General features: G+C 39.2%; 1 protein-coding gene across 2 annotated transcripts in view; it reads right to left on the bottom strand.

Moving 5' to 3' along the window:
- The window catches only part of CTNNA2 (catenin alpha 2), a 1470003-nt gene extending 1446247 nt beyond the window's left edge, over nt 1–23756 (bottom strand). For both annotated transcript variants that reach the window (XM_075191920.1, XM_075191984.1), the window contains exon 1: nt 23511–23756. The gene's annotated coding sequence lies outside the window, so the exon portion shown is untranslated. The remainder of the gene's footprint in view (nt 1–23510) is intronic.
- Between the last annotated feature and the right edge of the window lie 547 nt (nt 23757–24303).

The following is a 24303-nucleotide window of genomic DNA, read 5'->3' as shown; positions in this document are numbered from 1 at the left end:
GATTTTTCAATTGAGCTCAGTGCAACATAAATTATATTTTACATACACTTAGAATAAAATCCAAACTATTATAGGAGTAATAAGCAAAGTACATTATTTGTCTTTTTTTTTTGTCAGTAAAAATAAGAAAATGCAGCAACAAGTTGGATGTATTCTGTTTTAAAGAATTTGCCGCCACTTTTATTGCTTAAGTTTGATAACAGTCTCAAATCACTATTGTGCGCTGTTGGAGAACCATGTTTAAAGTCAGAAAAAGCAGATCCTGCTCAGGAAAACATATGCACTAGATTGTAATCGTGGTACCCAGAGCCATATTATCCATCCCGGGAGGCGCGGGTGCTAGGGGGCTTCTTCCTGTGTTTGAATCAACCGATCCATACAGTGCATTTCTGTACAGCAAGTATGCAAGATAGTCACTCACTCTGTGTCTGCTCGGTTACAGAAGAACCTCCCTTCTAACATGGCAACCTGCTGTAGTGGAGCAAAAGTTATTATTTCAGCTATTATATCTGAAAGTTACACTGCACGCAACATGTGATTACAAAAAAAAAAAAAGGGGCAGCACGGTGGCTCAGTGGTTAGCACTTCTGCCTTACAGCACTGGGGTCATGAGCTCAATTCCCCACCATGGCCTTATCTGTGAGGAATTTGTATTTTCTCTCTGTGTTTGCGTGGGTTTCCTCCGGGTGCTCTGGTTTCCCCCACACTCCAAAAACATATTGGTAGGTTAATTGGCTGCTAACAAAATTGACCCTAGTCTTTCCCTCTCTGTCTGTGTGTGTCTATATTAGGGAATTTAGACTGTAAGCCCCAATGGGGCAGGGACTGATGTGAGTGAGTTCTCTGTACAGCGCTGCGGAATTAGTGGCGCTATATAAATAAATGGTGAAGATGATGATGATGAATGCGCAACTTGAGCATAATTCTGCCCGCATTCAAATCTGAGCGGATCTCGAGTTGCGTTTCGATTTGACTCTTGGGGGTAAATGTATGAACATGCGGGTTCTTCAACACCCGCGTGTTCGGCGATTAAATTTCAAGCGGCGCTGCATTGTAAAGGGAAACAACAGAGTGCAGGATACAAAACTAAAATATTTTATTAAATAAATGAACTCCTAATACAATACTCTTTAATAAAAAAAATATGTATTTTTCCCAAAAATGTTTTATTACATTAAATACATTAATCAAGATGTTCATAATACATACAATACATGTTTATAGACTCTTTTACTTGCATACACATGTTCTTTGCTTTTTCATGACACACACACGTGTAGATTTTAATAGAAACACTTTGTTGTCAGTCGTCACTATCAGTCGGCAATTACATGAATCAGACCTCAAGAATCTATATTGGACTAAATATACGGTCCTCCTATTTCTGCAATCAACAAGCCAACAATTTGTGCAAATTGTGGTGGTAGCAACTGCAAGGAGTTATTACGTCCGTTACATACATTTAAGTAAACTCATTTTATAAATTAAACTATAAAAATAAAGAATCTCCAAAGATTAAGGTTAGAGTAAAGGAACTTACAGTTCCTGTTCCGTATCCTCACACAGTGCCAGGAAGATTTCCACAGCAATAAAACTAAGTTGCCACAAAATTTAAATGGTCACCTTGAAAAAAAACAAATCTTTTTTTCAGACCCAAGATGGGTCTGGGCGATGATCGGAGAGGGCACTGAGATGAGATGTAGAGTACAAGCAGTGGTGGATGTGGGGGGTATACGGGGGTATGTCATACCGCCACTTCTCCTACTGACTTCATTGTAACACTATCACATTCCAGTCACTTACATTCCCATTACATTTTCCATACTCCCACTACTAAATTTCCACTTCGACCACTGGGTACATTCGTAATGCATGGAAGCTGAAGACTAATAACCTTATAAAAGGACCTTGTCCCTAGCACATTCTTCCCAGATCTGTGGACTCTCTCTGTGATTATGACTTATTAATGACCTGGCCTTCCACTCATTATGTTCTCTTCTGTTCTGTGCACACTTGGTACATGACATTTGTGACACGGGCACCCTTCTAGTGATACACACATGGACAACTACTTGCTGAAAACAATGCTTTTACTGTTATATCACAACAAAACAGCATACACTTCAATCAGGATGACACCAGGAAACCTAATACTGACTAGACATAGCCCTCCTGTCTAGACACCGGCCACTGTCTGGCATCAGTCGTCTAGCTTGAGGGACAGGTGACACTCCCACCTTGCCTTTAAAAGGAGTTCTACAGCTGCTCTGTAATTACTCTTCACTACAGACAGACCGTGTCAACTTGCTGTTATATGTGGAAAAAGGACACTCTTAAACCACTTCAAATCATGCATGTTAAATCACACTCTGTACCTCCACCTGTTTATCTTTGAATCAATCCCCTTGTCACTCATTATTGTCTGATCAGCTTTTTTTTAACTTTACATCCTAGTTAGTTAGACATATAATTAAGCCACTGGAACCTAATATATATAACAAATAACACACAATGCTTGCTGTCGCAACTGGTGCCTTTTTACAACAAATTGAATTGCTGAAAGAAAAATAAAAACAATCTTCTTTTGCCGTTGTCACTAACACTAGTCTTTCTGTCCTCCCCTTCTAATTGAAGCACTTATTATATTGGGAAGTCACAACATTAAGTTTATTGGATAGAATGTCATTTACTTTGTAGAAAATTATGACTTGAGTGGAAAAAAAAGTAATCCCCCCCCCCAATAAAGTGACAGATTCCCCATATTACCTGAAAATTAAACGTGTAAATCTCTATAATGCACTTTATTGAATTGTGAAGCAGAATTTTCCTTACAGTAGTAAAACGAAGTACATCTGAAACTGTGTTTAAGCCCCCATTTGCAGCATTTGGAGGATGATCATGATGAGATAACAACTACTGCGATGTACATCAACAGTTAATCTCAGGCCATGCTCAGAGGTGATCAGAAGAGGATAAACATTTGCCATCAAATCATGAACCTATATCTGCCACAGGCAAATGTGTCCAGACAATGCCACATTACTAAGTACATTGTACAAGAAAAGAAGCAATGCTTGTGCCAATGGCAACAAAGCTAAAAAAAAAAAAAAGTATATGCCAATACAACTATTTCAGGGCTAAAAAAGTTAATGTATAACAAACATTTGTCAATTGTGTGCAATGCAATCAGTGTTTGTATGTCGCATCAACTGCATCTGAGCAGCACAACTCATCCTATAAAACATTACACTGTAAAGGGAAATGTAATTTATTACAGGCTAAGTAATGCAAAAACATACAGTGCCACGGTTGCTATCTCTCCATCACTTACAACCTCACAAGCAACCAAGAAATTTCAAACGTCAAAACATAAAAGCCATACAGTATATAAAAGGCCAGTAGCCATTACACGCTGGAAATAATCAGTTTGGAAATGTTTCAGAGTGACATGGATAACAAAGCGATGATCAATATATGTGCACAAAAGGTCAGACTAGGTCCCTGTGGAACATAACTTGGAACCTTGTCTATGATCCAACATATGGAGGCATCATTGTCTGCTGTCGGATAGACATACAGGACCTGACCGGCCAGATGGCACTTCCAAAACAAACTCAATAAAAATGTTAATTGTACATCTAGTATTGTTGTCCTTGATGATGATCAGGATATACATGTTTTTACCCCATGCCCCCATTAAATACAGTTATCAGGATGTTACTTGCAAACACATGTTCTAGCATGTCTATGCGACCGTCATCACTAGTAATCGGCAGATATACCTGCTCTGTAGCTGGTGTAAGTGATTCGACAGAAAAAACATGGACCTTGAGATGCCCAAAGTTTGAATCGGATGCTGTTGCGTACACCCTTACTGTACATTGACTACGTGCAAATGCCCGTTCCTCTCCCAGTTAAACCCCTGAAATCAGTTGTAAGGGTACTTTTCCCTCGAAAAGATGAATTAGACGTTCTTGTGTTCACTGGCACATGGCGGGTTATGGACACACGCAGAGCGATTTTACACAAAGCACAGCAGATATCAGCATTTATGTTCCTTAATGATTCAGGCCCTGTATGTTCTCAGTCATTATTACTTAATCATTTTAAAATGATTCTATGGAAAATGCCAAACCAGCCATCAACTATCAATGCTGGAAGTAGAAGACAGAAAAAAAGTACAGTAGGATGCATCTTAGAGCACTCTCCCTGAACATGCACTTAGCAATAATGTTAGCTTTAAAAATGATGCCATTAAAAATTGTTGAATCGGCCTCATTTTGTGAAGTGATGGCTGATGCAAAAGCAAGATGGCAAACACCCACTGGCTATTAGCTTCCCAGTAAAGTTGTATGACATTTGGAGGATGATCATGATGAGATAACAACTACTGCGATGTACATCAACAGTTAATCTCAGGCCATGCTCAGAGGTGATCAGAAGAGGATAAACATTTGCCATCAAATCATGAACCTATATCTGCCACAGGCAAATGTGTCCAGACAATGCCACATTACTAAGTACATTGTACAAGAAAAGAAGCAATGCTTGTGCCAATGGCAACAAAGCTAAAAAAAAAAAAAAGTATATGCCAATACAACTATTTCAGGGCTAAAAAAGTTAATGTATAACAAACATTTGTCAATTGTGTGCAATGCAATCAGTGTTTGTATGTCGCATCAACTGCATCTAAGCAGCACAACTCATCCTATAAAACATTACACTGTAAAGGGAAATGTAATTTATTACAGGCTAAGTAATGCAATAACATACAGTGCCACGGTTGCTATCTCTCCATCACTTACAACCTCACAAGCAACCAAGAAATTTCAAACGTCAAAACATAAAAGCCATACAGTATATAAAAGGCCAGTAGCCATTACACGCTGGAAATAATCAGTTTGGAAATGTTTCAGAGTGACATGGATAACAAAGCGATGATCAATATATGTGCACAAAAGGTCAGACTAGGTCCCTGTGGAACATAACTTGGAACCTTGTCTATGATCCAACATATGGAGGCATCATTGTCTGCTGTCGGATAGACATACAGGACCTGACCGGCCAGATGGCACTTCCAAAACAAACTCAATAAAAATGTTAATTGTACATCTAGTATTGTTGTCCTTGATGATGATCAGGATATACATGTTTTTACCCCATGCCCCCATTAAATACAGTTATCAGGATGTTACTTGCAAACACATGTTCTAGCATGTCTATGCGACCGTCATCACTAGTAATCGGCAGATATACCTGCTCTGTAGCTGGTGTAAGTGATTCGACAAAAAAAACATGGACCTTGAGATGCCCAAAGTTTGAATCGGATGCTGTTGCGTACACCCTTACTGTACATTGACTACGTGCAAATGCCCGTTCCTCTCCCAGTTAAACCCCTGAAATCAGTTGTAAGGGTACTTTTCCCTCGAAAAGATGAATTAGACGTTCTTGTGTTCACTGGCACATGGCGGGTTATGGACACACGCAGAGCGATTTTACACAAAGCACAGCAGATATCAGCATTTATGTTCCTTAATGATTCAGGCCCTGTATGTTCTCAGTCATTATTACTTAATCATTTTAAAATGATTCTATGGAAAATGCCAAACCAGCCATCAACTATCAATGCTGGAAGTAGAAGACAGAAAAAAAGTACAGTAGGATGCATCTTAGAGCACTCTCCCTGAACATGCACTTAGCAATAATGTTAGCTTTAAAAATGATGCCATTAAAAATTGTTGAATCGGCCTCATTTTGTGAAGTGATGGCTGATGCAAAAGCAAGATGGCAAACACCCACTGGCTATTAGCTTTCCAGTAAAGTTGTATGACATTTGGAGGATGATCATGATGAGATAACAACTACTGCGATGTACATCAACAGTTAATCTCAGGCCATGCTCAGAGGTGATCAGAAGAGGATAAACATTTGCCATCAAATCATGAACCTATATCTGCCACAGGCAAATGTGTCCAGACAATGCCACATTACTAAGTACATTGTACAAGAAAAGAAGCAATGCTTGTGCCAATGGCAACAAAGCTAAAAAAAAAAAAAGTATATGCCAATACAACTATTTCAGGGCTAAAAAAGTTAATGTATAACAAGCATTTGTCAATTGTGTGCAATGCAATCAGTGTTTGTATGTCGCACCAACTGCATCTGAGCAGCATAACTCATCCTATAAAACATTACACTGTAAAGGGAAATGTAATTTATTACAGGCTAAGTAATGCAATAACATACAGTGCCACGGTTGCTATCTCTCCATCACTTACAACCTCACAAGCAACCAAGAAATTTCAAACGTCAAAACAAAAAAGCCATACAGTATATAAAAGGCCAGTAGCCATTACACGCTGGAAATAATCAGTTTGGAAATGTTTCAGAGTGACATGGATAACAAAGCGATGATCAATATATGTGCACAAAAGGTCAGACTAGGTCCCTGTGGAACATAACTTGGAACCTTGTCTATGATCCAACATATGGAGGCATCATTGTCTGCTGTCGGATAGACATACAGGACCTGACCGGCCAGATGGCACTTCCAAAACAAACTCAATAAAAATGTTAATTGTACATCTAGTATTGTTGTCCTTGATGATGATCAGGATATACATGTTTTTACCCCATGCCCCCATTAAATACAGTTATCAGGATGTTACTTGCAAACACATGTTCTAGCATGTCTATGCGACCGTCATCACTAGTAATCGGCAGATATACCTGCTCTGTAGCTGGTGTAAGTGATTCGACAGAAAAAACATGGACCTTGAGATGCCCAAAGTTTGAATCGGATGCTGTTGCGTACACCCTTACTGTACATTGACTACGTGCAAATGCCTGTTCCTCTCCCAGTTAAACCCCTGAAATCAGTTGTAAGGGTACTTTTCCCTCGAAAAGATGAATTAGACGTTCTTGTGTTCACTGGCACATGGCGGGTTATGGACACACGCAGAGCGATTTTACACAAAGCACAGCAGATATCAGCATTTATGTTCCTTAATGATTCAGGCCCTGTATGTTCTCAGTCATTATTACTTAATCATTTTAAAATGATTCTATGGAAAATGCCAAACCAGCCATCAACTATCAATGCTGGAAGTAGAAGACAGAAAAAAAGTACAGTAGGATGCATCTTAGAGCACTCTCCCTGAACATGCACTTAGCAATAATGTTAGCTTTAAAAATGATGCCATTAAAAATTGTTGAATCGGCCTCATTTTGTGAAGTGATGGCTGATGCAAAAGCAAGATGGCAAACACCCACTGGCTATTAGCTTCCCAGTAAAGTTGTATGACATTTGGAGGATGATCATGATGAGATAACAACTACTGCGATGTACATCAACAGTTAATCTCAGGCCATGCTCAGAGGTGATCAGAAGAGGATAAACATTTGCCATCAAATCATGAACCTATATCTGCCACAGGCAAATGTGTCCAGACAATGCCACATTACTAAGTACATTGTACAAGAAAAGAAGCAATGCTTGTGCCAATGGCAACAAAGCTAAAAAAAAAAAAAAGTATATGCCAATACAACTATTTCAGGGCTAAAAAAGTTAATGTATAACAAACATTTGTCAATTGTGTGCAATGCAATCAGTGTTTGTATGTCGCACCAACTGCATCTGAGCAGCACAACTCATCCTATAAAACATTACACTGTAAAGGGAAATGTAATTTATTACAGGCTAAGTAATGCAATAACATACAGTGCCACGGTTGCTATCTCTCCATCACTTACAACCTCACAAGCAACCAAGAAATTTCAAACGTCAAAACATAAAAGCCATACAGTATATAAAAGGCCAGTAGCCATTACACGCTGGAAATAATCAGTTTGGAAATGTTTCAGAGTGACATGGATAACAAAGCGATGATCAATATATGTGCACAAAAGGTCAGACTAGGTCCCTGTGGAACATAACTTGGAACCTTGTCTATGATCCAACATATGGAGGCATCATTGTCTGCTGTCGGATAGACATACAGGACCTGACCGGCCAGATGGCACTTCCAAAACAAACTCAATAAAAATGTTAATTGTACATCTAGTATTGTTGTCCTTGATGATGATCAGGATATACATGTTTTTACCCCATGCCCCCATTAAATACAGTTATCAGGATGTTACTTGCAAACACATGTTCTAGCATGTCTATGCGACCGTCATCACTAGTAATCGGCAGATATACCTGCTCTGTAGCTGGTGTAAGTGATTCGACAGAAAAAACATGGACCTTGAGATGCCCAAAGTTTGAATCGGATGCTGTTGCGTACACCCTTACTGTACATTGACTACGTGCAAATGCCCGTTCCTCTCCCAGTTAAACCCCTGAAATCAGTTGTAAGGGTACTTTTCCCTCGAAAAGATGAATTAGACGTTCTTGCGTTCACTGGCACATGGCGGGTTATGGACACACGCAGAGCGATTTTACACAAAGCACAGCAGATATCAGCATTTATGTTCCTTAATGATTCAGGCCCTGTATGTTCTCAGTCATTATTACTTAATCATTTTAAAATGATTCTATAGAAAAAGCCAAACCAGCCATCAACTATCAATGCTGGAAGTAGAAGACAGAAAAAAAGTACAGTAGGATGCATCTTAGAGCACTCTCCCTGAACATGCACTTAGCAATAATGTTAGCTTTAAAAATGATGCCATTAAAAATTGTTGAATCGGCCTCATTTTGTGAAGTGATGGCTGATGCAAAAGCAAGATGGCAAACACCCACTGGCTATTAGCTTCCCAGTAAAGTTGTATGACTTTATATGCTTATTTTGTCCCCAACGTAAAGCAGTAACTCTCTGAATCTGTTTGTACTCTGTTCATGCCCCAACACATGTAGTCAAGTAACTATGGCCAGGGTTAACATACAGTATAAGGATTTCGCTGCTCACCCGCATTTTAGAGTGTCCAAAACAAAGTCAGGTCACCGGTTCTTCATCAACCCCAACACCATCATCATCGTTGTCGTCATACTCATTATCATCATCATCAAAAACTCCCTCACATCAGCCCCTGCTCCATTGGGGCTTACAGTTTAATTTCCCCAACACACACACACACACACACACACACACACACACACACATAGACTAAGGTCAACTTGATAGCAGCCAATTAACCTACTAGTATGTTTTTGGAGTGTGGGAGGAAACCGGAGCACCCGGAGGAAACCCACGCAAATACTGGGAGAACATACAAACTCCACACAGATAAGGTCATGGTCGGGAATTGAACTCATGACCCCAGTGCTGTGAGGCAGAAGTGCTAACCACTGAGTCACCGTCTTTAACATTGGCTCTAGAAGCACATTATTTGTCAAGTAGTTTATGTTCCTTTCACATGAGCCACATATCAGAATCAATACCTTCCCATACTGATACTAGTATATTATTTACTTATCATCCTTGACACAGCACTTTAACTTCATTATATTATCAATCTTTGGATTTAATTCTCATAACACTTCCTTGTGCAGTATAGGTTGTCATTCAGTAGCTTGAATGCTTTTATTTTATTTATTTTCTCTTTAAAAAAGGAACACGTTAAGCATTGTCATTCCACCTTCCATTTACATTTGGACTCAGTATCACATAGAGCTAAGAGTACCCTTCATTGCATAAATCACAAAACTGAGCAATGGTTGCCCTCCAGACAACTAAAGATTGTAAATATTACACGTGACAATGGTCCAAATTACTACAGTCTTGAATTTGGGGCAAATAACGAGGGGCCCCTGTTTTTGCAACTCTGCTTAATTTCATGGAAAAGAAAGTTTTGGACATTTAGCAAGACATGGAGGGAATTCAATTGGCCACATTACTTGTGAAAGTAACGCGGCCCGCACACTATTACCAATAGTGCGGTAATTTTAATGCGGCTTTCTGCTAGCGGCTCTCAGAGCTGCAAGCAAGAGTCAGCGTTGAAATTACCTTACTAACGGTAATAGGATGTGGCCCACGTTACTTTCACGAGCAATGTGGCCAATTGAATTCCCCCCATTGAAAGCGCGTTACCGATGTTAAAGGTAGACTTTAACAAATCATATTTAACAAGAAATGCAATTATCACATTAAAAGGGTAATATTCCCCCAAAATCAGCTCAAATATGATGTTCCAAACAAATTGAATTCTACCATGTACATGTTTGAGAAAACGCGTGAGCATACAAAAACCATCCATGACAATGTTATATGACTTCCCAAATTCAGCAGGGACGATTGCGCCACTAGCAACATTTTAGCCATTATTTTGTTGCCAGAACCATCGTTAAGCTTTAAGTGGCAGGAAAAACGAGGGGGAACACCGCAACGAGTTGCTTCTCTCACCAAACCAAAGCAACATTAAACTGGCCAACCATGATGTCATTGCTGGTCACATTCATAGTGTCCAGAACTGGTAATTAACGAAGATGAAACACAGATAGAACAATTGTAGGTGGTGGTGAAGAATTAGCAGCCAGGACACCAGGCGCCGATATGCATTCAAACTGACAAGTGTGTACAAATGCTCAATTATTTAATCACAATCCTGCTGGAGCCACGGATATAAGCGTAATATACATTAGAGAGGAAGTCTGTGCTTTTGCATTGTCAAGAACACTTATACAAAGTCTTCAATCATTCATAGAGGAAGGAAAGCAATGTGTTAGAGACAAAAAAAAGTTTCAGTGTGGTCACAACAACCTCATATTAGTGCAAATACCAATGCAATTCTACAAACTGTCACCAAAACTCCATCCAAGACAAAGAGAAATTCTATCAACAGGTATGCCAAAAAATCTGTATTAATGTTAATGAAGCAGGCTGAAGAGCTGCCCACATCTGCAATGCATGAACTTGTACGTTTAGTGAGTGGCCTGCAGATGGAACTGTTACAGAAAAGTACAATCAGTTATCACCCCAAAATTGTGGAAAGGCAGATAAAAATAATGCTGTAAAAAGATGTCCCGTGCATAACATGGTTGTATGGGGCTCCTGAATTTACCCTCCTACCCAGGTAATATCCCCCCCCAACCCTCAGCCCATCATACAATCTCTGTAGCAGCAAGAGGTGTGTCCGCAGTGAGTGACACATGGGAGGGGCATGTACGTTGTTGTAATCATGGAAACATGTAAATTTCTTGTTCTCGCCTTTTGGAAACATGTTCTTTCATTTCGAGATGCTTACAAAAGTTAGGACAAAGAAAAAAGGACGCAGAAGCATGGTTGTTTATTCCAATTCAATAGTTCATATACTATGTATATCTAACTATATATATATATATATATAATGTTGACATATGAACAACTTATTGGTGGAAATTTGTGTCTCAAGTTCTCTTTTCTGAGATGATCCAATTTGACCCTTAATAATAGTGGTACACACTAACCAAACAACAAATTTTCGGGAGTTCTCCTGGACTCCCGGGAGAGCAGGGCAACCCCCTACATCCTGCCCACCTCGTAAGTTAAGTGCGGGGCGGGAATAATAACTCCATCTGGACCCACCCCCTGCTGTAATAGTCCAAAATTGCTAGAGTCTAGCAGAGGGGTGATGCCCAATGGCGAGCATCACCTGGACTCAGCTGCGAGATCTCCCCTCCTGGAGGGGAGATCTCCAAGGTTGGCACGTATGACTCACCTATATATAGCAGACAGCTGCATAATACGTCTCTGCACCTGTCCATCCACCAATCTACAACACTACACCGCTACGTTTAGTAATATAACCCAAAAATGGTCATATTGCTAGTAGTGCCTGTTGCCAAAATCAAGCAGGCCATTCAACAATCAGGGATAAAATATGGGAGGAATCCAACTGGCCTGTAAATGCACAAGGATGATATCCCTGTGTGACAAAGAGGCTTATTTGCCACTCCTCTCCTGCATAGGGACAGGTGAAATCCCAAAGAGTCTGCATGTACAGGCTGCAGACAGGGTTAAACTCCCACTCATGCTTTCATACAGCACACAGACACGCGGAGCACCACATAGGTGTAATCAGTTCGCTAGTTTCTTTATTGATTAATTAGTGCTTGGGAGGAGAATAAAAGATTCTTTGCTTATTGTGGGCAGGCGACTGATGCCAGTTAGTTGGCCAGTGACTAGGCCGAAGATGTATGTCTAGACAGAGACAGGGTCGGAGGGATTTTTCAATGGCGACAGGTGTCATTATATGCTAAACAAACTGCTGTCTTTACCATCTGACAATAAAATTGGACACTTGATTCAGCTATCCTGGAGCAGAGTGTCGTATAAATACCAACTTCAACACACCTGGATGTGGTGAAGAGGACGGCGGGCATTCAGCATGGGAACCTGAAGCACGTGGATGAAAGGACTCATTCAGAACATGTCACTATGTACTGCCTGAATGTGCATTAGGTCTTCTCATCCCACTTGCCAAATGACCGCTCTACAGCAATTGCGTGCCCAGGAATCAAAACTAAAAGTTTCTGGCCACATCCTCATATCCCCAAGCTGTCACTGACATCACCCTGATCTAAAGTATACAAACATTGGCTCAGCACAAAGCCTATCGGAAGAGGGACAAATGCTTCAGTTTTATATAAATTCCAGCGGTGATCACGATCAGGTATAGCCTTAGTAATAAAAACACAAAGATGTATTTGTGATGTCACAAGTTCCAAAACAATTCAAAGGCTGCATTCTCCTAAATTCTGGTCCCTGTTAGCATTTTAAGGCAATATATATATCTCTGAATTCTACCATTCAAACCTGTAGTTTAAGGAAAACGGTGATAATTTAGCACTTAAACCAGAACTTTCTTGGTTGTCTTGGGGACTAGGTTGATATATTTATGGCCATGAGCTCTATTAAAATTACATTTTTCCTCAATATATTATCACAGAAAGCAGATAGATCAAGGATGAACAACCACCCGTGACGAGAATTAAGTGTGGGTGAGAGAGTTGAGGCTTCGGATGTAAGAATCTACCTTACTCAGTCTTAAAACACTTGTGCAGTGACTGTTTTCTGCAGTTCCTGTTAACAGTTTGTCATATTTTTTTACCACTCAGTAAATTTACTGATAACTGAGGTTACACCTTAAGTACAAAAGAAGTGCACTTGGCCTGACGTGTGCACAGCTTAACACAAGGACATAGCTGATCACAGGGAAGCAGAGTATATTTCGGTGTCTGTAAAAGTGATTCTGTGATATATTTTTGCAGTTGTGACTCATACTTGTCATTTGCAAAACAATCTATTTTAAGAAATTACCTTAGAGTACTAATAGACTACTTATCACTACAACACTACTGTATTAAAACTCTGTAGTACTATAAACTTTATAGCACTATACTCCTAATGCAGAGATTAGAGTGCAAGATGCGAGTGAGTTGCTTGCCTGGAAGCCCAGATTCTGGATCTAAACGAGCAACCGGCTATCTTGAGGTCCAGTGACAGCACGGAGGGGAGATTGCTGAAAACTGAGTGTACTCTGTTTGGGGCCAGTGTAGATGGGGTTGGAGACAGTGGAGTGCAGGGTCCTGAGGTAGGTAGCTGGGTCACAATTAGAAGAAGAGGTAGAAGGACAAATGACTGGGAGTTTAGTCCTGATCTGACACACATCTCAATAAATATATCAACTTGGCCGTTATTGGAGATATCAGGTCCGAAGTAGTGTTGCTGCTCATGTGGTTTGAGAATATAGATTGTTAAATAGGCTATTAACGACAGGACCTGCATAGCTACCTACCCCTTGATGTATAGGGCAATATCCTATCGCTGAAGAAAGCACAGTAATTATACATAAATTGATGGACACCTAAGTCTTATATTTGTAGAAACCCTCATAACAGGGTAAGTACCACAAGGTTGTCAGAAATCAAGTGTGGTATCAATCTTTTAATAGTGAACAAAACTGGAACCAGGAAATTATAGACCTGTGAGTCTGACTTCTGTTGTGGGTAAATAATATGAAATGTTACTGAGGAATGAGGCTGTGAAATATATTGTAGAAAATAATTTGATAACACATTGTAAGGATGGTTTCATGGTTCAATGGTTCAATACTCGTGTGGAGGTAAATTTCAATATTGGTACTGCAACTGATGTGATATATGTGGGTTTTGTGAAAGCGTTCCATAGTGTTCCGCATAGTACTCTCACCTTATGTTCCAGACCAGGGGCTGGCTGGGATATATCAGCCAGGGGGGCGCGACTCGGTTTAGCAGCCTATTCTGAACATTTTAGGGACAGAGATGCAGGTAGCCCAGTGAGTACATAATATACGCATATGTAGTGTATTATTATGTGAAGATTACCAATGCAAATTGAAAAAACATCTGATACAAAATAATGATAATGAGATTGATCTATGTACATTGCAATAAATTACTGTCAGTACAGTGGTTATTGCTGAATGGTTTGACATATTATCTTAATTTATTCCTCACAACTCTTTATTTCTTCTTTTTATATTTCACCAATCTACTCTAATCATAAAGGCTGAATGTCCTCTAATACATATATATCAGTATAACCCAAGTTATTTCATTGATTTTAATAATAAGTAATAAAATTTACATGTTCATACATTTCATTGGACGTGGAGTGCTCTTATTAATTAATTTGTTGGTAGAGTACCCCCTCATTAAGATAAAGGAATCCCCATAATATGATCCAATAGAGGTTGGTCCCCCTCCTTGTGCATTTACACACCTTGCTTTAGTCCAGTGACCCAGCCATAGTTAGCCCACTATGGGACCAGCTCGGGGCTCTGCCAGCCCGTGTACTAGACTAAGTCTAGGAGAAAAAATATATACAAGGGCCAATAACTAGTTTAAGGATAGAATAGAAAAGATAATTACAAATGGAACATGTTTAGAATGCAGTAAATTTATAAGTGGTGTACCACACGGATCAGTGTTAGACCTTTGTCTCTTCATTAATGACCTTGTAGATGGCCTGAAAATGAAGGTGTCTCTATTTGCTGATAACACTGAACTATTCACTGTTATTCACACAGCGTAGGATAGTAACAAAAAGATTTAGACCAACAGGCCTATTTATCAAATGGAGATATACCCATTCTGCTGCAAAAACGGGAGTGCTCACAAGAGATAGGGCTTCTTGCTATCCATCAAAGGGTCACCTTCCCAATGCCAAGCCTATCCAACAATGACCGCAGTGGTAAATGTAATGCCACAATCCTTGTTCTGGTAGGTGAAATTAGTTTGACCACATCTCGAATATGGGATACAATTTTGGCCCCCTGAATGGAGGAATAACATAGGAGAACTTGAGAGGGTCCAGAGGTGGGCAATCTCATTAACAAAGGAAATGGAAGGGTTCAATTATAATGAGGTTCCAAAAGCTAGGAATGCTTACTTTGAAAAACAGGCTCCATAAGTGTGGTCTAATTAATATGTATAAATATAATTACCTAATGAGCTTTTTGTATCATACAGTGAGCGAGGTGTCAATTGTGAATGGAAGAAAGATGTCATCAACATGAGCATAGGAAGGGATTCTTTATGGTAAGAGCAGTTAAACTTTGGTATTCCTTACAAGGTGACAATGACCAAAATTCAAAACTACATTGGGTGCCTTTCCTGCCAGAAGTGGTGTCTGTAGCTATAATTAGTAGAGGACGTGATGGGGGGAGATTGATCAGGAAAAATAATCAAATGATTTTTTTGGGGTCTGGAAGGAGATTTTATCTCCCCACCTGTAAGGTTAAATTGACAATTGTCACACTGGTGGTCCTGTAGAGTTTATGAAAGGCTGAATTTGATAAACCTGTGTCTGCAAAAAATTCCTTACTAACTATGTAACTATATAACTGGAAGCGCTGAAAATAAATGAAATAAAGGTATTATGAGATACTTACACTGAATCTTTTTCAGATTCCAACAATGAAAACGGTCAATAAGGTACATATCAATGGCACACACACCTTTACAGACAATTGTGGTGTTGGTACCTGTGTTTTATCGACCTGCAAGGTGAATGGGAAAGTTCCCTGATGACGCAAATCATGTGACTAAGCGCCACCCACGTCAGTGAACACTGAGCAATTAACGTCATCATACAACTTGTCAGGCCACTTGATGACCTAAATGGTGCAATAAAGTCGGCCTCGCCTCTCCTTTTGATACTTGGATAATTGGGAGTTGAAGTGGGGCACATGAGACTCCTTATATTAGAAGTAACAATGTCTCTCATCTTTAGTGAGAAGCTAAAGTGACAATGGACTTTCTTAACGAGTCATGTGACAAGGGTGGGCGGGGCCTTGTGTTCTATAAAGGCACAGAATCAGGAAGGAACAAAGCAGGATTCTTGGAGACTTTGGAAGAACATCTAAATTCTGTACATACACCAAGGGCTAGATTTACTAAGCTGCGGGTTTGAAAAAGTGGGGATGTCGCCTATAGCAACCAATCAGATTCTAGCTTTCATTTATTTAGTACATTCTACAAAATGACAGCTAGAATCTGATTGGTTGCTATAGGCAACATCCCCACTTTTTCAAATCCGCAGCTTAGTAAATCTAGCCCCAAATCTTCCATACAACTTCTTCCTCTCTCACATCAGTTCATCTAACTTTTCAGTCACATTTTTTATAACAATATTTTCCTTGCCGTACTATTTTACTTATTTTGAGATGACTATTTGGTGTCACTGTTTAGCTTATAAGGGTATTAGAAGTCACTCCAGAGATCCATAAGGGCACTCCTTTGCAACTTAATAACTCTATAATTCACAATACAGGATACGTTATCCACTGTAAAATTTCCCACGTGTTATCACATTGTCTTCTCTTACAAATAAGAGATTACACATTCTAAGGGTGCAAATACTATTAGACAGAAGATTACCTTCCAAACAGCATTGCACTCATTTGCATAATAATATAGGTTTATGGGATTTGCAGAGAAAAAGAACAGAGGTTGAAATGAAAATATATTGTAAATAATAACAGCCACAATACAAATCTCTCGTTCTATACCACTCTCTCTTTGCAACTTCATCCTCATTTACCATCATGTGTATCAGAATGTATTTAGTCAGTACTTAATTAATTATAGAAGTGAAACTATTATACATACTGCTGCAGAATAAACATTGTGACACCGGGGTGCATGGTACTTCTGGAGTTAGCGTGGCTACCACTTAACAATTGCTAGTTCATCTCCAGCCCCAACAATTGCCCCATCGAAGGCTGTGCACCAATTGTTTGCATGCTATATGTGCCACCTAGCATTTACTAATACACAATGCAGAGACCATTCTAGTGAAAAATATACAATGCAGTGAATATTTTGCTGACCTTTACACAATAAGAGAGAGCATTCTTGTGACCAATATACAATACAGAGAGCATTCTTGTGGCCAATATACAATACAGGGAGCATTCTTGTGACCAATATACAATACAAAGAGCATTTCTCTGACCAATATACAATACAGAGAACATTTTGTTGACCTCAACACAATACATAGAGCATTGTTATGACTGATATACAATGCTGAGAGCATTCTTGTGATTGATATAAAATACAGAGAGCATTCTAGTGACCAATGTACAATACAGAGAACATTTTGTTGACCTCTACGCAATATGTGAGAGCATTCGGTGATTGATATGCAATACAAAGATCATTTCGATAAACAATGTACAATAGAGAGAACATTTTGTTGACCTCTACACAATGAATAGAGCATTCTCGTGACTGATATACAGTACAATACAGAAAGCATTCTAGTGACTGATATACAATGCAGAGAGCATTCTAGTGACTTATATACAATGCACAGAGCATTCTAGTGATTGATATACAATACAGAGAGCATTCTAGTGAGCAACATACAATGAAGAGAACATTTTGTTGATCTTTACACATTATAATATGTATGTAACTGGAACAGAGAAGCAAACATAGGACATTGCTTTAAAAGCTAATTTAACATAAGTTGAAACATCAGGATCCATCTAGCGCCTTTTCCTCTTCATTATTGGGGTCAACAAAATTGCACCGACATACATCTCCTTACTTGTCTCAAAATATCTCCCAACTCGACACCTCCGTTCTGCACAAGATCTACGTCTCTCTTCCACTCTCATCACATCCTCCCATTCTCGGTTACAGGACTTTTTTCACTTTGTGGAATTCACTCCCTTGCCCAGTAAGACTTTCCTCTAGTCTTCAAACCTTCAAGCGTTCTCTGAAAACCCACCTCTTCAGACAAGCTTATAATATTCCTCAACCAGCATCTTAATCTCCCTAGGTTACCCTATTACCACCCTCTACACAGCAAACACAACCCTCTGACCAACACTGCCACACACATAGCCCACTCAATACTTTTACCTTTGCATTCTAGCTGGTCCAATGTGCAATATGATGTAGCACATGCCCTTGTGTTTCAAACTCCCATTGTCCTATAGATTGTAAGCTTGCGAGCAGGGTTCTCTTACCGCTCTGTCTGTATGTATTACCCAGTATTGTTTTATTAATGTTTGTTCCCAATTGTAAAGCGCTACGGAATTTGCTGGCGCTATATAAATAAATGTTGATGATGATGATGATTGGGGTCCTGTCCTGACACTGAGGCTCTACAAACCAATTTGCAGAGCAGACCACTGTGGAGTCTTATGTCTGCCCCCTGTGGCGTAATTACCCCGCTTCCGGCTACAGAAGTAATTATGTCATTACTTTTATATGACCCAGAGTTATTGGCAAAGACGGGTGAACCCAGGGTAAGGGTGTTTGTGAGACGCTTTAAAGATTTTTTGGTGGAAATGTGGATTAAACTAAAGTTAATCCAGAAGACTATTAAGAGGCAAAGGGGTATATTTACTCAACTGCGGGTTTGAAAAAGTGGAGATGTTGCCAATAGTAACCAATCAGATTCTAGCTGTCATGTTGTAGAATGCACTAAATAAATTAAAGTTAGAATCTGATTGCTATAGGCAACATCTCCACTTTTTCAAACGCGCAGTTTAGTAAATCTAGCCCCAAGTATCTATATAAATGTCTCTTCAATATCACACTTGCAATGGACACGTTTGCTAAGCAAATGGATTCTAACATTTTGCTGGTATCATCAAATACAGTATGTGACATTTTATACAGCGTCGGGATTGACGAACTTGGCAGCAAACTACATTTGCCATGCATTTATTTACCTGCTGGTGTCAAATCAAAGTCATTGTAGACTGTGAAATGACTGCTTAAAGGGCAGTCCGCACAATTCTACCTTATCTTAAACTTTATCGCCCACAGATTTCGGCTAACATGTATCAATTCAACATGAAAAAGCAGTAGTCTAAGCTTTCATCTTCTCCCCTCCCACATAACTTGGCAGGCAGCCAAAACTGCTGCTCCGTTTAACTTTGTTGCGACAATATTATCGCTTTTAGCAAAATGGTTATACTTTAGCGGTGCACAGAATCATCTCATCAACCATATCATCCATTAAAGGATGTCATCATCATAATCAACATTTATTTATATAGCGCCAGCAAATTCCGTAGCGCTTTACAATTGGGAACAAACATTAATAAGACAATACTGGGTAATACATACAGACAGAGAGGTAGGAGAACCCTGCTCGCAAGCTTACAATCTATGGGACGATGGGAGTTTGAAACACAAGGGCATGTGCTACATCATATTGCACACTGGACCAGCTAGACTGCAAAGGTAAAAGTATTGAGTGGGCTGTGTGTGTGGCAATGTTGGTCAGAGGGTTGTTGTCTTGTGTTAGGTGTGTAGTGGGTGGTAATAGGGTAACCTAGGGAGATTAAGATGATGGTTGAGGAATATTATAAGCTTGTCCGAAGAGGTGGGTTTTCAGAGAACGCTTGAAGGTTTGAAGACTAGGGAAAGTCTTATTGTGCGAGAGAGGGAATTCCACAAAGTGGGTACAGCCCGAAAAAAGCCCTGTAATCGGGCATGGGAGGATGTGATGAGAGTGGAAGAGAGACGCAGATCTTGTGCAGAACGGAGGTGTCGAGTAGAGAGATATATGTGAATTAAAATAAATATCGAGCGGACATCTCCTCCTGCGCTACAGCCATTCCTGAAGTTTATAAAGGAAAAGCTCCCCATCATTGTAAGTGTGAAGAGACCAATAACGTGGTCCTTAAAAATAAAGTTACTTCAGAAAAAATGAGAGTGATTATAATATAAATAAGAAAGGTCATGCTAGGCTTAATGTATAGTGTTTTATGTTATTAAATTACTAGGTTGGAACATGATTCTTCTTGCATCATCGTTACAATAGTAATGCATTAATTGCCTATTCTGGGAGATGCTCAGCAAATAAAAAAAATAATCTTACTTAGTTTAAAATCAGTAAGTTGTTACTTTTTATTTAGAGAATGACACAATGTAGACGTGTCTGGCAAGTCAGGCAGCAGAGAGACGAACTGTACCGCCTCATAGGTAACACCGGTGATTACATACAGTAAGGGGGAGATTCAGCTGCCTGGCGATGTGGCACACGGACATCGAGTTGGGCACGTTGCCGGCAATTATGGTAGGAATCTCCTCTCATTGGTGCGAGGGAAATTGAGCAGAGATTTCTGTCAAAACTCTGTCGCGAGGTGTCTCGCAGATGTTCCAGAGACACCTCGCATCTAATTGAATCTCCCCCTTAGTTTTGACTTTTCATGATACGTGATTAGGTGGAAAACTTAGGAAGTTCATACAGAAATACAATATTCATTTGTCAAATTGATATTTTAGTATATTCAAATAAATTAATCCAATGTTTCAATCACATATAGGTGAAGATAATTATATATTTCACTTAAATCTTACATTTTCCAAAGACCTGGAGGCAAAGGGTTAAGAACTCCACTGAAAACTAAGTTCTGAATGTCTGCATTAAGAATCTGCTGCTCAGGGCAACCCTGCACAGATTCTTGCCCACAATCAGTTTTTTTTAACACTGGCATTACCAAGTCACTGAGAAACATACTGCAATGTATTATATATATTTTCAAGCAAAATTCCAAAATATTGTTTTATAACCCAAAACAAATTGCACTCAGTTTCATAATAAAAGCAACATTCAAGCAAACTCTGAATCAACCTGTGTTCAGAACCTTATTTACATTCACTTGCATTAATCTCCTCTGCAGAATGACCAACCTTCCCTAACATGTTAGTCCCCATAATGTTAGCTTATTTCATGTAAAAAAAAGTATATAATAACAAATAAACACAAACTGTACAAAAGATATATAAAAATAAACAACACTTTATTCATGTAAACACTCAATAATGCATAGCAAATGAAAAAATGTGATGTCCATTGGTACATTTACAAGTAAAAATGACACATTTAAAATGATTTAATCCTTTAGTTCAACAGACATCTTTTTGTGGTGTGTTGGATATTCAGAATTTGTGAATGATTAAATATTAAGGCACAGTGTCATATGCTGCCTATATATATATATATATATATATATATATATATATATATATATATATATATATATATATATATATATATATATATATATGTAATATTACATTGAAGCATAGGGACACACTATATCATGTATCATGTGTGTAGTGTAGTGTGACATTTTACGAGATTCAAGTTTCGCGGCAGAACAAAGTGGGATGTTCCTGTCATACAATTCTTAGTTTGCTGCCTTTTATGGTTTGGTTGGAAACATTTAAAATATTTACTGCAAAATTTGAAAAGCAAGCAAAATTTCACAGCTAAATATATAACAAGGCGACTACTGTATACAATAATTTTGAACATTTTATCTATATTATGTACGTAGGTAGTGTGTATATATTTGGCATGTATGTATTTAGTGCATATGTTAATAATAAGTGTATCGTTTTTTAATATATAAAACCACACACATCTGCAGAAGGATGAGTCAGGCGTGTATTCCACTCACTAGGAGCTGTTAAACTTTGCACCTGATGATAAACGCTCATGTTAAACACAATCCATCATTGAGGAGAGACATCACCATCAACGCATACAGGTATTGGGAGAGTCACCAGCAGTCATATACCGGTCCCTCTCTCTCTCTCTCGCTAATACATAATACTGACCTACCACAGACTCAGAGGCTGGCGATTAGACAAGGTAATGACTTAGTGAATGGAAGTGTTCTGTATAGTTAATGATCTGCCCCTTAAAGACACAATGAGAACCTCCTACTTCTCATCCATCTTTACACATGAATCTTGCAACATACAATTCATCACTGAGTCCCTGTCAACTTCACCAGTCATTGGTAACCATTTATTCGCCACAGTGTACTGAAGTTTCCCCATCAGCGGAGACATCAGTGTTAATAGATTAAAGTGACACATGGTGGTCATACCTTTATGCTTTTATATTAGATTTCTAAATCACACTAAAATGTTTGCTATTTTAAACTGGATTACGGTTAAATATTCTGCAGTTACAGTTTGGGTATTTTAATGCTTCATTGAGTAGGGCTAAGGAATATTCTAGTTACTTAAAGATTCAAAAAATCATTTTTAGGAAGTTCTTAGAATCCTGACAACTAAACAGGATCCTGATCCTGGGTGCTTAACAAACGCTCTTAACATTCTTTAAGGCACAAAAAACAAAGTCGTGGAACTGCTGAGGAAGCATTAAACAATGATGGATGCAAGAGAGTGGGACTGGGAGCATAAAGATGTAAATGCATTAAGTGTGAAAATACAGGAGGGATGGGAATTACTTGGCTAATCACCCATAAATCAAAAGGAGTGCAGGGAGATTTGGAGTTTTAATTCCCAACCATCATTTCACACTGTAACCCTGAATTCTAAGAGCACATTCATTTGTCAGGAGACAGCAAGCACCACTCAGCACAAACTAGAGGTCCGCCGAGACTTGTAAGTAAGTTATATGGGGGTTAGGGTCCAAAGCCATCATTTAAAAGCCCTTTTGTCTCTTTCTGTGTCCGGAGTCCAGGACATCTCCCAGGGTACCACCCAAAATGAAATATTAAGCGGGTGGTTTGAATCTTCCCAGAAAAAGGGAGACAGGCCTGACGACAATGAAAGGATACTTAATGCAAATGCAAAGACCCCCCAAAAGTGACAGCTGGTCAGTATGCAGCAGGGTATTACAGGAGGCAGAAAGAGCCAAGGGTTGGAGGGAACAAAAAAAAAGATCTGCAGATGTCTGCTATTATATTATTCCCTTCACAAAGGAACACGAGGGAAAGAGAGAAAACCCCTCTTCGCTGATCATTAGCAGATCCAGCGTAACCCCCCTCCCCATCAGCATCAGCATCCTTCTCTCACGGCTGACTGCAATGAAATCACACCAAGCTAGAGGACCATTGTTGATAACTGTGCTCACGGAAGAAGCCGGCTGATGCTTGGGAAATAAAAAAAACAAGAATGCAAAATATCAAAATCAGTTCAGCTCTCCCAAAATGGTGATCATCAGTTATGTCCCATTGGTACACAGACATCTGACATTTACACTGGTTTCCTCAGTTGCAGAAGAGGATAAAGAGAGGAGGATGAATGCACTCACCTACTGGCTGCTTCCACTTGTCTCCTCCTTGGATAATTGTAAAAATGCACAATCCCAGAGTGTGTCTAGCAGTGTGTCCTAGTGTGGGCTATTTGCAGGCAGTGTGTATTGTCTTTGCTGTGAGTGTATTGTCTTCAGCTGTGTGTCTGTAGCAGGGATCTCTGCTCAGTACCAATGACAGCTCCAGCAGCTGCTCAGCTCCAATGTGTTGTGTGTGAGAGCCCTGGTCTCTAGGAGCTGGGTAGCATCAGCTGAGCTCAGCCTCCACCACTCCCCTCTGCTCAATCCCTTTTTTTTAATCAGCTTTATTCAAACACAGACACAATGTCAGAGATTGGGAAATGCATTGCTAGAGATTGTATCAATAGAAACTTCGATGCAAATATTGTCATATTGTTATTAACTGCATCAATAGTGATTGTGTGGGGAACACATAATAAATAAATAAGTGATTTGTTCTGGTGCATGATAGTTAGCAGGTGGAATCCGTAATATTTCCATTAAAATATCAATTTATTAGAGAGAGTCTTGGCTTCTGTTATCTGCACTCAAAGGAATTCAGTGCAACGTAACTTGCCGGCTGCTACACAGCACTATGATAAATGTACATGTTATACAGAATAAAAAATATTGTACAAATTAAATATATATATATATATATATATATATACATATATAATATATTATCTTTTATTTCTAAGGTGTCACAAAAGCACAGTACGTGACATATACAGTAGTATAAACTAAACAGACAGGGGCGATCCATGGCACATTAATACATGAAAACAAAATA

Source organism: Mixophyes fleayi, chromosome 1, assembly GCF_038048845.1.
Source record: "Mixophyes fleayi isolate aMixFle1 chromosome 1, aMixFle1.hap1, whole genome shotgun sequence".
In the NCBI taxonomy this organism is placed as follows: domain Eukaryota; kingdom Metazoa; phylum Chordata; class Amphibia; order Anura; family Limnodynastidae; genus Mixophyes; species Mixophyes fleayi.
This window is presented reverse-complemented; position numbering and strand designations above follow the sequence as displayed.